This window comes from Podarcis pityusensis, assembly GCF_964106645.2.
Source record: "Podarcis pityusensis genome assembly, chromosome: W".
Classification (NCBI taxonomy): Eukaryota; Metazoa; Chordata; class Lepidosauria; order Squamata; family Lacertidae; genus Podarcis; species Podarcis pityusensis.
The window spans coordinates 31,673,631-31,687,729 of record NC_138045.1 but is presented as its reverse complement, the minus strand read 5'-3'; the positions used below and the strand labels follow the sequence as shown (position 1 = coordinate 31,687,729).

Below are 14,099 nucleotides of genomic sequence, written 5' to 3'. Positions count from 1 at the left end.
TCTGAATAAATTGATTTTACACCATTTAGGAAAGATTGACCCATATCCCATTTGGATCCCTTCCAATCGGGATTCAGGCCTCATCACGGGACTGAAACTGCCTTGGTCGCACTGGTTGATGATCTCCGGCGGGCTAGGGACAAAGGTGAGAGCTGTTTCCTAGTTCTGCTGGATCTCTCAGCGGCGTTTGATACCATCGACCATAACATCCTTCTGGACCGTCTTGAGGGGCTGGGAGCTGGGGGCACTGTCATACAGTGGTTCCGCTCCTTCCTCCTGGGCCGTGTTCAGAAAGTGGTGGTGGGGGATGAGTGTTCAGACCCTTGGGCTCTCACTTGTGGGGTGCCTCAGGGTTCTGTCTGTTGGAATTCTGCCTGGGTCAGAGGAATGTGCCACAAGCGTAGGCACCGGCAGATATTCCTGTCGACCTCCCCTTGTCCCATACCTCTGCTGATAAGCAGGCGAGGTCCGGCGATTCTTCTCAGATGTATGAGAGGAACACACCGTTCTTCCTCTCTCCCCTTTGGTGTCCCCAGGGAGGGGAAAGAAGCAGACAGAAAACTATTTACATCATTTATTTCTGCCTCTTACATCAGTACAGAGAATCATGTCTGCACTCAACAACAGCAAGAAGAAACTCCTCCCAAGTACATCCAGTACGGGTCATATGACACACACACACTGAGCTAACATCCGGTGCTCAGTACAGAATGGACTGCCCCTTTGTTCCCATGGCAACAGTCACAAACATCCTGTCTGGCTTTCCAGCCACAAGCAGCTGGCTGAGCTGCTAGAGCCTTTGCTTGCTGCAGCATTGGTGCTTTATGGTAACATACTCCCCCTAAAGTATCAATGTGTGCCGCGAGCAAAGCGTCATCCAGAGAAGAAAACAAACAGTTGTTATATTTATAACATTCCCCTGTTGTTTCAGTTCCACCCTTGGAACTACCCGCCACTGGTTTAACCAATGTACCTCTCTGGTTGTGTGACTTCGCATTACCTTGGTTAACAACTCTCTGTTGTGCCTTTGTCTCTGACTCAGACACAGCTTCAATCTGTCCTTGGTCGTTTACAATAGCAACATATGCAAGGTTAGCAAACTCCTTTGAATACCTCTTGGGTGGTACACCCTTCGTTGCTCTCTCAGACCTACGTAAAAGTTGCTGCTCTTCTCTGCTTTCTGGTTCAGCCTCTGAACTCTCTGGAGAACCAGTACTAAGCTTAATCAATGGTTCATCCTCCTCTTCTGAGGGTCTAGTCATTATGTGAGATTTCCTCTCAATGACTGTGACAACTGAGCTGTCTGAGCTATCGCTGTCATCATCAGTACTACTGAACTCAATAAGATCAAACTCATCATCATCATCATCATCTGAACCGTTTCCTGTGGGAAATGTCTGTACTATCCGCTCTTGCTTTGGAGCACTCTCTAGGAACTTTGTGAGAATCACCTGACCAGATTCAGACAAAATTACTCTGTAGAGACCCTTTTCATAACCCACAAAAATGCCTCTGGCATTCTTTACTCCACCTGGAGCTTCTGTTCTCACATGAGACCCGAAAACCTTAAAATAGGCAACAGAAGGTTTTCTATTGAACAGCTTCTCAAAAGGAGAACATCCCAACTCTGTTGAGACTTTTCTCAACCACACATGAAGATAGGACGCTAGCGATTCGGCCCAATATTCATGTGGCAAATGTGAACTCAGCAATTGCGCATTCATCCCCTTTTGCAATTCTTTGTTCACTTTCACACAGACCCCCCTGTTCCACGCTTCTTGCGAGACTGCCACTTTGTGGTCTATCCCTTTTTCATCCAGGAACTTCTGAAACTTCTGTAACAGAAAAATTTGCTTCTCATCTGTGAAAAGACAATCAATGTTAGCATCATGCATATTTTTAACCTTGTCACAAAACTCCTGAAACTTTTCTAAAGTTTCTTGCGGTTTCTCCATCATATAAACCCAAGAATAATTAGTGAAACAATCCACACACACAAGGTAAAATCGTGCACCGCCTCTAGATGGTTCTAGAGGACCAATCACATCAGCATACACCCGCTGAAATGCTCTGTCGACCTTCTTGGTCTTGGTCACCTTCCTGGTGCTCACACTGGTCACACCTGCAAGAGAGATTTCGTTAGAAACAGAAGAATTACATTTCATGTAATCACTTTGATCAAAAGTCAATAAATACAGTCCATCTTTCTCTTTGGCAGTAAGAAACAGTTCTCCATCTTTGTAGATCTTGCAGCTTTTAGCATCATAGGACAGTTTCAGTCCTTTCTTTGCAAGCTGCGACACACTCAGCAGATTAAATCTCAGTTCTGGAATCAGGTAAACATCGTTTATAGTCAAGTTCAGACTCTCAAGATACACAGTCCCAAATCCAGTCGCTTCCAACTCCTGACCGTTGGCCTGTTTCACAGTGAAGCTTTGCTTCTTCAACGTCGAAAACAGTCCTCTGTGCGGGCACATGTGAACCGTTGCGCCCGTGTCAATTATGAACGAGTTCCCAACATCTGGCGTGGTTCCTTTCGCCATCATAGCCTTTGCAGGTTTCACCTGGCACTTGGTACGGCTTTTGCCTGATGCCTCAGGCTTCGTAGAGCTGCTCTTTGCTCCTCTTGACTGGCGCGGCTTCTTACAGTTTCGCTGTAGATGCCCAGTCTGTCCACAATTGTAGCATCGGACAGCACTCAATGCTACACCATGCTCCCTAGTAGCATCAGCAGTGGGGGAATTAGAACTCTGTTCTTCCCTCCCCCTATCCTTTTCTTCCAGTGCAGCAAGTCTGTCGTGTTCATTCAGGACCACAGCACAAACTCTCTCCGCGGTCAGCTGCGCGGCCGGTAGGGAACCAAGCTGACTGGCAACAACCTTGTAGGTGCGGCTAAGGCTGTTTATCATCATGAAGCAAAACACTTCCTCCTGAAGACGGAAATTGCGTTCCACCATCTGTTGACGCAGAAACTTCATTTCTGTCAGGTGCGCTTGAACATCTCCATCAGGCGCAAGTCTCAGATTGGTCAATTTCTCAAAATACAGCAACGCTGAAGAACCAGCATCTCTCTGATGCGTTGTACGCAGCGTGTCCCATACCTCTTTCGCATTTTCTAAATGCTGAACATGCACCAACTGATCATCTGAGACACACAGAATTATAGCAGTCCTGGCCCTTACATTCTGTGACTCCCAACCTCTGGTTGGTGCTGCAGGGATGGGGTTTTCAATTACATCAAAAAGCCTCTGATTCTGCAGCAGGGCCTTCATCTTTACAGACCAAGATGAATAATTGTCATTGGATAAGGGAGGTGGGCAAGGCAAACCTCCCCCTTTCTTGGCATCCATCTTGAAGCCAAGCCTCCAGCTCAGACTGTCAAACAAACTGTAAAATCCAACAGTTGTTTTTTTCTTTCTCACGCAGGAAACTGCAAATTGTTTACGCTCTTTGCACCTGGCAGCTAAACTCAGGCTGCTATCGAAAAGTCCCTTCCAAGAGCTCGTAAACCTTGTAGCCAAAACATTCTCTGGTTTTGTTTCGCTTTCCCAGGCTTACACGCAGAGTCCAGCCCCTTTGCCAGTTATTTTCCAGGACCGTTACCTAGCAACAATGCATTTCAATAGGACATCTTATCTACCACAAAAATTTGTGGAATGCAGGCTTCAGCCTTCAAGCTGCAGGCCTCTTCTTCCGGAGCTTTTGTTTTCTTTGAAACGCAGCTCCGTGAACCAGGGAATTAATCTTCCTGCGTTCACACTTTTAGCCCGAAATGCAGCATACCTTGAACTTTGTTGCTCTGGAAAACACCTCTTCTTTCCACCAGCCGTCTGTGGAGCCTCTGGCTGCTTTCAGACGCTTCTCTTCCTCCTTGGAGCAGAGGAGGACAATCCACCAGCCTCTCATGCAGATGTCCGATGAATCGCAACCATCCGAAGGCTGCCACTGTTGGAATTCTGCCTGGGTCAGAGGAATGTGCCACAAGCGTAGGCACCGGCAGATATTCCTGTCGACCTCCCCTTGTCCCATACCTCTGCTGATAAGCAGGCGAGGTCCGGCGATTCTTCTCAGATGTATGAGAGGAACACACCGTTCTTCCTCTCTCCCCTTTGGTGTCCCCAGGGAGGGGAAAGAAGCAGACAGAAAACTATTTACATCATTTATTTCTGCCTCTTACATCAGTACAGAGAATCATGTCTGCACTCAACAACAGCAAGAAGAAACTCCTCCCAAGTACATCCAGTACGGGTCATATGACACACACACACTGAGCTAACATCCGGTGCTCAGTACAGAATGGACTGCCCCTTTGTTCCCATGGCAACAGTCACAAACATCCTGTCTGGCTTTCCAGCCACAAGCAGCTGGCTGAGCTGCTAGAGCCTTTGCTTGCTGCAGCATTGGTGCTTTATGGTAACACTGTCCTCTCCCCCATGCTTTCTAATATCTATATGAAGCCGCTGGGAGAGATCATCAGGGGGTTTGGACTGGGTGTTCATCAGTATGCAGATGACACCCAGCTCTACCTCTCCTTTAAATCAGAACCAGTGAAGGCGGTGAAGGTCCTGTGTGAGTGTCTGGAGGCGGTTGGAGGATGGATGGCGGCAAACAGATTGAGGTTGAATCCTGACAAGACAGAAGTACTGTTTCTGGGGGACAGGAGGCGGGCAGGTGTGGGGGATTCCCTGGTCCTGAATGGGGTAACCGTGCCCCTGAAGGACCAGGTGCGCAGCCTGGGAGTCATTTTGGACTCACAGCTGTCCATGGAGGCACAGGTTAAATCCGTGTCCAGGGCAGCTGTGTACCAGCTCCATCTGGTACGTAGGTTGAGACCCTATCTGCCCGCGGACTGCCTCGCCAGAGTGGTGCATGCTCTGGTTATCTCCCGCTTGGACTACTGCAATGCGCTCTACGTGGGGCTACCTTTGAAGGTGACCCGGAAACTAAAACTAATCCAGAATGCAGCAGCCAGACTGGTGACTGGGAACAGCCGCCGAGACCATATAACACCGGTCTTGAAAGACCTACATTGGCTCCCAGTACGTTTCCGAGCACAATTCAAAGTGTTGGTGCTGACCTTTAAAGCCCTAAACGGCCTCGGTCCAGTATACCTGAAGGAGCGTCTCCACCTCCATCGTTCTACCCGGACACTGAGGTCCAGCACCGAGGGCCTTCTGGCGGTTCCCTCACTGCGAGAAGCCAAGTTACAGGGAACCAGGCAGAGGGCCTTCTCGGTAGTGGCGCCCTCCCTGTGGAACGCCCTCCCACCAGATGTCAAAGAGAACAACAACTACCAGACTTTTAGAAGACATCTGAAGGCAGCCCTGTTTAGGGAAGCTTTTAATGTTTGATGTATCATAGTATTTTAATATTCTTTTGGAAGCCGCCCAGAGTGGCTGGGGAAACCCAGCCAGATGGGCGGGGTATAAATAATAAATTATTATTATTATTATTATTATCCATTAATTCTAAAATTTTTAACATAAATTCCCAAGAAACATTATCAAAGGCCTTTTCCGCATCCACAAATATCAACATCGCCTGTTTATCCTTCCTGTTATTCAGATACTCCATTATATTAATTATATTTCTTACGTTATCTTTCATCTGTCTACCAGGAAGGAAACCTGCTTGATCCTTATGTATCATCTCATTTAAAATTGTTTTCAACCTTTTTGCTAATATATTTGCAAACATCTTATAATCATTATTCAACAACGAAATCGGCCTGTAATTTTTAACTTGAGTCAAATCAGAGTCCTGTTTTGGGATAAGAGTTATATAGGCTTCTTTCCATGTTTCCGGTATTTCTGCCTTTTTAAAAATATTATTCATCACTTCTTTTAATGGTGCAAGCAGTATATGTTTCATTTCCTTATAATATCTTGCGCTGAACCCATCTGGTCCTGGTGTCTTCCCACTTTTCAATTCTTTTATAACCATTTTAATTTCCTCTGTTTCAATTGGTTCATTCAATTTGTGTCTATTGCTTTCCGTTATTTTCTGCACCTCTTTCTTCTTTAAATAATCCTCTATTTTCTTTTTATTGCATCTTTCCTTTTCCTTATACAGATCTCTATAAAAGTCCACAAATCCCCTTCTTATTTCTTTCGGATTCACAATCTCTTGATCTTCAACTATAATTTTATTTATTATACTCTGCTCTTTCCTTTTTTTTAATTTGCCAAGCTAGCCATTTCCCTGACTTATTCGCTCATTCAAAATTCTTTTGTTTCATTCTTTTTATATTCCATTCCACTTCTTTATTAATCATCATTGTGAATTGTGTTTGAAGCATTTTTATACTCTGTTTCTCCTTTACATCTCCAGGTCTAGTAATCAATTTTCGTTCAATTTCCATAATTTGTTTCAAGACTTCTTTTTCCCCCTTTTCTCTCATTCTGTTTTTAATAGCATTTTGTTGTATAAAGAAGCCTCTCATTACCGCTTTACTAGCGTCCCAAACAGTACTCATCTTGGTTCCTTTATTTACATTATTTACAAAATAGTCAGTTAGGCATTTCTGAGCTCTTCCCACAATCTTTCGATCATTGAAAAGATTCTCATTTATTCTCCACCGAAAAGATTTTTCCTCATAACCCTTTAATACACCTTTAATCGGATTGTGGTCAGATAAAACTTTTGGTTGAATCTCTATTTTTGTGAACCTCAGAGATAATTCATTAGATATCCACATCCGATCTATTTGTGACAATGATTGATTTACTTTTCAGAATGAAAAGTAAATTGTTTTTCTAATGGGTGTTTCAGCCTCCAAATATCAATCAAATTGCAGTTTTCCACCATATCAAAAAAAGTCTTTGGTAATTTCCCTTCTTTTGTTTTGCTTTTAGCCCGGAGTCTGTCCATTTCCATTGAAACCACCCCATTCATATCCCCCATTATTATAATTTTCTGATCCAAATATTCAAACAATCTTTCTTCCAATCCTTTGAAAAATGCTGTTTTATTTCCATTCGGTGCATATACTCCAATAATTATCAGTTTTTCACCTTGCCAATTGATTTGGACTGCAATTAGTCTTCCTTCTTCATCTTTAAATAGTTGTTCTGCCTCTATCTTACTCTTAATGAATAGTACCACTCCCCTCTTTTTACTTTTATCTGATGAAATGAATTCATTTCCTAATTTCTTATTAATTAGAATTTTCCTGTGAGTTTTTTTTAACATGAGTCTCTTGTAAACAAATAATATCCAAATTCTTTTGTTTTAAATATTGTCCGATTTTATTTCGGGGTTTTTTATCGTTCATTCCATTCACATTCCATGTCCATAGTTTCAGTGCCATAGTGTCTGCCAATTAAATATTCTTTATTTTATATTAATTTACTTCTCCTCTTCTTCTTGTCCTTCTGTCTCTTCCTCTTCTTCTCGTTCTTCTCCTCTTTTTCCTTTTGTCCCTTTCTTTTTCCTACCACTTTCTTCTTCCTCATCCAACTCCAAAGAGTCTTATTCCTCACCTCCTGCTCCTGCTATCTCCTCTTCCGTTCCTTCTCTGGCAAGCCCTTTGTATCTTCTCAAGAATTTATCCACTTCACCCGGTTTTGTCAGTCTGTGCCTCTTGCCTTTATACGTAAATGCCACTCCTTCTGGAAATTCCCATTTGAACTCAATTTGGCTTTTCTTCAAAATTTGCACCAGCTGTTTATAATAATCTCTTTTTTTCAGAAGCCTCAACAGTACATTTTGAAAATAATTATATAATTCCCATCAATATTCAGACGCTTCTCTCTGTTTTTTTGCAGAATTAGATTTCTCATTTCTCTATCCTTAAATATAATCAAACAATCTCCTGGGAACTTCTTCGCTCTCGTAGTCCTTGTTTTAATTCGAAATGCATTTTGGATTGTTTTGTCCACCTCTTCTATTTGCATATCCAACCATTGGGCAATTTCTGCCGTCAATTTCTCTTTAATCTTTTCTCCCTGCACCTCCGGCACAGACCTAAATCTCAGGTTCGTCTCCCTTTGACGGAGTTCATTCATTGCCACCACATCCCACAGCTCCTCCTGTGCCTTATTAACTTCTGATACTTCTGCTCTTATTTTTCCCTCATCTCTTCTGACTTCTTTCATTTCCAATTTTGTTCTTTTCATCCCCTCCTCCAGACTCTGTGTTCTCTTAGAAATTTCTTTCATCTGTCCTTTTAACTCATTTACCGTTGTATCTATTTTTTTATCCACTTGCTCTAATTTAGTTTCCATCTGACCCAATTTAGTCTCAATATTTTTTTCACTGTTTTTAATATCAGTCTTTAGCTCTGTAAACATCTTTAATATTTCTCCTTTCCAATCTGGTTCTTGTTTTGAACTCCTCCTATTTCCCGGTGTTGCAGAATTCCAGAAACATGGAAAGAGGCCTATATTACAGTAATTCCAAAACAAGACGCAGATTTGCTGCAAATTAAAAATTACAGGCCTATTTCTTTGTTAAATAATGATTACAAATTGTTTGCAAATATATTAGCCAATAGATTAAAAAATATACTAAATGAGTATATACATCAAGATCAGCCATGGTTTCTACCAGGTAGACAAATGAAGGAGAATATAAGGAATATTCTGAATATAATAGAATACTTAGAGGCCAAAAATGAAAAGAAAGCAGCAATGATGAAAGAGGCTGAAAAAGCCTTTGACAATGTTTCTTGGAAATTCATGACAACGTTGTTAGAACAAATTTAATGTGGCTCTAAATTTCTAAAAGGAATAGCAGCAATTTATTCAAAACAAAAAGCAAAATTAATTATTAACCAGGTGATAACGGATGACTGTAAGATTCAAAAAGGAACTAGACAAGGATGTCCATTATCACCATTATTGTTCATCCTGGTACTGGAAATACTTGCCAGAAATATAAGAGCAGACAAAGAGATTACAGGTGTAAAAACTGGGGAAAGTGAGTTTAAACTAAAAGCATATGCAGATGATTTAGTGATAACAGTGGAAGAGCCCAAAATTTCACTCCCTAAAGTAATAGAAAAGATTCAGAAATTTGGGGAAGTGGCAGGATTTAAGTTAAATAGGAACAAAACCAAATTATTAGTTAAAAACCTGAAGGAAGAGGAAAAAATGGAGCTAGAACAAAATATTGAGAATGAAGTCCATAAAAAGGTTAAGTATTTAGGGATATGGTTAACATCAAGAAATATAAATCTATTTAAAAATAATTATGAAAAAATCTGACTTGAGGTAAAAAGAAATTTAGACATATGGAGCAGAATGAATCTCTCATTGTTAGGTAAAATAGCAGCGATCAAAATGAACGTGTTGCCAAAAATGCTATTTCTTTTTCAATCAACCCCAGTCATCCTGAAAGATGAATGTTTTAAAAAATGGCAGAAAGAGATTTCAAAATTTATCGGGGGGGGGGGGGAGGCCAAGGATAAAATATAAAATACTTACAGACGTAAAAGATAGAGGCAGGTTTGCCCTCCCAGATTTTAAATTGTATTATGAATCTGCTTGTTTGGTATGGATCAGGGACTGGATGAGGTTGGAAAAGCAAGAAGCATTAGAACAGGAAGGACATGATAACAGATTTGGCTGCCATGCATATCTATGGTATGGGAAAGGAAAGGTACACAGAAGTTTCTACAACCATATAATTAGGAAATCATTAATGAGAGCATGGGAGAGATACAAAGACTTGTTAGAACAAAAGACTCCTTGGTGGCTTTCACCACGTGAAGCGTTACTGCTCAAACCACTTGGAAAGAAAGGAAAATGGCTTACATATGCTGACCTGTTAAAGGATCAAGATGGAAAATGGAAATTAAGAAATTACGATGCGATAAAAGATCATTTTCAGAGTTGGTTGCTGTGATGGATGTGTTTGCTGCCAAGCTAGTTAAAGATAAAGTTCCAGGCTCCGAGCCACTTCTGTCTGGTAGATTTATTGCTAAAAGTTCAAAGCAAATGCAGGAACTCAAACAAACGCGTCCGTGCTTTCTCAGTTAGTTGACTCTTCTGAGTCTTTGTGACGTTTTCTCGACCAGCATGCCCATCGAGGCAGGGCACGCCTCTTACTTTCTTTGTTCTGTGAATAGCTAGTTCTGGGGACTGACTGGCCCCTCCCTATTTCTGCCTCCGAGTCAGAAGACAAACTAGAAAAAGGCTCTTTAGGCTCTCGGTAAGTGCTTCCATGCCCCCCCCTTCTCTGACTGCCTCCCTTTCCCTGACATCCACCCCCTCCTCAAAGGCCCCCTCCCCTTCTGGAGACTCGACTGTCTCCATTTCTCCTTTTTCCAGGGTGGTGGATGGAAAACCTGGAAAACTACCCTCCTCCTCATCCGTCTCTTCAAAAACCTCCCTCAAACCCCCAGTTCCTCGTGTTCCCCAATAGATGTCTTCTTCTTCTCCTTCTTCCTCCTCATCAGATGGTGGGAATCCCTCGAACTCCTCTTCGTCATCCGTTGTCTCGAACACCTGTTGAAAAAAACTACCTCGGGGTTTGGGTTTGTCAGGGAAAAAATTGTGGAACTCCTCCACTAGGCCCTCTTCGGTGATGCAGCTTTCCGGGACCCAGGTGTTCTCTGAGCTTGGGGCCCCTTCCCACGCCACCAGATACTCTAACTGTTCCCCATGCCAGCGAGAATCCAGTATTTCTGTCACCTCGTTGCACTGCTCCCGTTCCTCTATTTCAGGTGGTGGGAGTTCCCCATCCCCACTACCCTGCCTCCTACCCCCCTCCCTGTAGGGGGACAGCAGTGACCTGTGAAACACCAGATGGATTCTCATGCTCTCTAGCAACCTTAGTTTAAAAGCCATCGGGTTGATTTGTTGGATTACCTCAAATGGTCCCACCCTCCTGGGTTTGAGTTTCTTGCAACCTCCTTTCCAGGGCAACCCTTGCGTGGACAACCACACCTTATCCCCAACCCGGATCACTTCTCCTGGCCGCCGATGCTTGTCGGCCTCCCTCTTGTAGACCTCCTTAGCCCTTTCCAAGTTCAACTGAAGCTGTAGGTGGATCGCCTCCATTTCCTCCGCAAAGCGTTCTGCTGCAGGCACACTCCACGACTCCTCCCCCTCCCCGGGAAAGCCTGGGTGACGCCCATGGTTAGCAAAAAACGGAGTCATTCCCGTGGAAACATTCTCCGCGTTGTTGTAGGCAAACTCGGCCAGAGCAAGTTTGTCCACCCAATCTCTTGGTCTCTGACTAACATAACACGGCAAATACTGTTGCAGAACAGCATTTGCTCCCTCCGCCTGCCCATTTGTCTCGGGATGCCTTGCTGTGGTAAAACTCACCTCCACCTGCAACAAACTCATGAGTCTGCTCCAGAAACGAGAGGTAAACTGAGTCCCCCTATCTGAGACCACCCGCGTGGGTATCCCATGTAACCTAAATACGTGCTCAACGAACAGCTTGGCTGTTTCTTCTGCCGTCACAGCATGCGAGCAAGCCACAAAATGGCACATTTTGGTTAGGAGGTCCACCACCACCATGATTGCTGGCTTTCCCTTGGACCTGGGCAGATCAGTGATGAAGTCCACCGCCACCGCCTCCCATGGCCTTCCCGGTGTGGGTAGAGGTTCCAGTAAACCCTTTCCCCTTTGGCCCTCTGGCAAGTGTCACATCCCTTCACACATTCCTTTACATCTTCCCTCACCTTGGGCCACCAAAATTCCCTGGTGACAAGTAACATGGTTTTGTGCTGCCCAAAATGCCCCGCCGTTCAACTATCGTGGAGCTGCTTGAGCACCATGTTCCTAAGGTTCTCACCTGGGACATACAATGCCCCCCTGTAATATAGGAGCCCCCCTTTCATCTCAAAACCACCCTCGGCACCTCCCCTTTGCCTTAACTGTTGGAAAACAAGCCTTAATGGGAGAGACTGACCCCTCTCCCTGCTCCCTGAGCTTGTTTACCGGTGACCTCCCTGGCTGCAATCCCCGCAAGTCCAGGATAGGTCTCGATAGGTGACATTTCCCAGCGTGGAAAATGCACACCCACTTCCCCCCCTTCGCAGGGGAAAGAAGAGTAGTCAGAAAGTCCTTTTACACCATGTTTATTTCTGACCGTACAAGCCTACAAGAAAACACGTCCGATCACTTCAGACTCCTTCAAGCAAGTCACAAGGACCTCCTTTACAAACGCAACAGGAAGGTCTCATATTACACACTTCACAAAGACTTTTCCAGCCTGTGAACTTCCGGGAAGATTCTTTCCCACAGCTAGCTGCATCATGTGATGTAAACATCGAGCTGGCAGTTTGCAGCTGCGTTGCTCTCATATCGTAACATTAACTCCCCCATCTTTTGCCTGGCAAAGTCATCCTCTCTGAGTAGCCCCATCAGTTCCTCATCTTTGACCAATGCCCCCCCACACATCCACTTGCTCTCGGGGAACATCAGTCAAGCCACCGGAGGCCCTTCTTCCGCCATATACTCCGGTTTCCGTGAAAGTGCATCCGCCCTCGCGTTCTGCTCTCCTGGCACATACTGGATCTTAAAGTCAAAGTTGGAAAAGAACTCCGCCCATTTTATCTGTCTCTGGCACAACACCCTCGCCGTCCGCCAGTACTCCAAGTGCTTGTGGTCGGTGCACACCACAATTTGGTGCCTCGCACCAATCAGGAAATGTCGCCATTGTTTGAACGCAGTGACGATCGTGAGCAATTCCTTATCGTAGATAGTGTAGTTCTGTTCCGATTTATTCAGTTTCCATGAAAAGAACGCACACGGCCGCCACTCCTCTTCTTGATCTGGCTGCAGCAACACCGCCCCAATCGTCCGATCCGAGGTGTCCGTCTCAACTCGCAGTGGTTGATCGGGGTTGACGTGGAGTAGTTGCTCCTCCGATGCGAAGACCTTCTTAAGCTTCTCAAACCCTTCTTGTGCCGCCTCCGTCCAACGAAACCTTTTCTTAGCACTAAGACAGTCCGTTATGGGCGCCATCAGTTTCGCGAAACCCTTGATGAATTTCCTGTAAAAATTGCTGAAGCCCAGGAAACACTGAACATCCTTCCTGGTCTTAGGGCTCTCCCATTCCACCACCGCCTTCACCTTTTCCGGATCCATGGCCAAACCCTTGTCCGACAGCCTGTAACCCAGAAACTCGACCTCTTTCGCGTGGAACTGACACTTCTCCAGCTTCACCCACAGCCGATGCTCCTTAGGTTTGCTCAGGACCTGACATACGTCCTTTACGTGTTGTTCCTCGTTGTCCGAGTACACTAACACGTCGTCCAAGAAACAAACGCAGTTCCGGTACAGCAAAGGCCCTAGCACGTGATGCATAAAGGCTTGGCAACAGGGGCTCCCGCAGTGTAAACCGAAAGGCATGACGAGATACCCAAACGCCCCCATTGGGGTGAACATGGTGGTTTTCCACTCATGGCCCTCTCGCACTCTGATGAGATTGTACGCCCCCCGGAGGTCCAACTTGGTGAAAATTTTCCCCTTCCGCACCCTGGCCAGAACATCGTCGATCCTCGGCATTGGGAAGGCCACGGGTCCGATCAAGCTGTTCAGGATTCTGAAATCCACCACAAGTCTCTTCTCGTTAGTCGATTTCTTGTCCACGAAGAACACAGGGCTCCCCCCTGCCGCCTTGGATTCCCTGATGAATCCGCTTTTTAGATTTTTCTCAATAAAGTCTTTTAGGTCCTTGATCTCTCCTTCTGACATGGAGTAGGTCCTTCCCACAGGCAGCGTGGCCCCCGGCTTCAGGTTGATCTGACAATCATATGGTCGATGAGGTGGCAACGTGTCAGCCTCCTTTTCACTGAACACCTCCTGTAGGTCCTTGTAGCACGAAGGGATTTCGGTCATTCCTGCTCTGCATGCTGCTGCCATCCTGGCCTCTGTCAGCAGGTGTTGCTCTAGGCCCAGGCAGTTCTCCATGCAGTGCGTCGAAACAAAGGTGAAGGACTGTTGGTGCCATGAAACTACCGGATCGTTCAAGGCCAACCAACTCATGCCCAATATGATTGGTGGACCCGCCAAAGAGGCCACGTGAAAGGCGATGACCTCAGAATGGGTAGACACCCGCATCCTCATGGGAGGCGTTCGATGAGTAACTTCACCTCCCAACAGTTCTCTCCCATCAATGGTAGTGACTTGCAACGGAAA

At 45.0% G+C, this 14,099-nt stretch overlaps 1 long non-coding RNA gene across 1 annotated transcript in view; it reads right to left on the bottom strand.

Annotated features, from left to right (window-relative positions):
• Window positions 1-560: 560 nt before the first annotated feature.
• Window positions 561-14,099, bottom strand: part of LOC308467841 — a 232,708-nt gene continuing 219,169 nt past the window's right edge. The window contains exon 2 of the long non-coding RNA XR_013981336.1: window positions 561-1,352. This is a non-coding gene — a long non-coding RNA (uncharacterized lncRNA). The remainder of the gene's footprint in view (window positions 1,353-14,099) is intronic.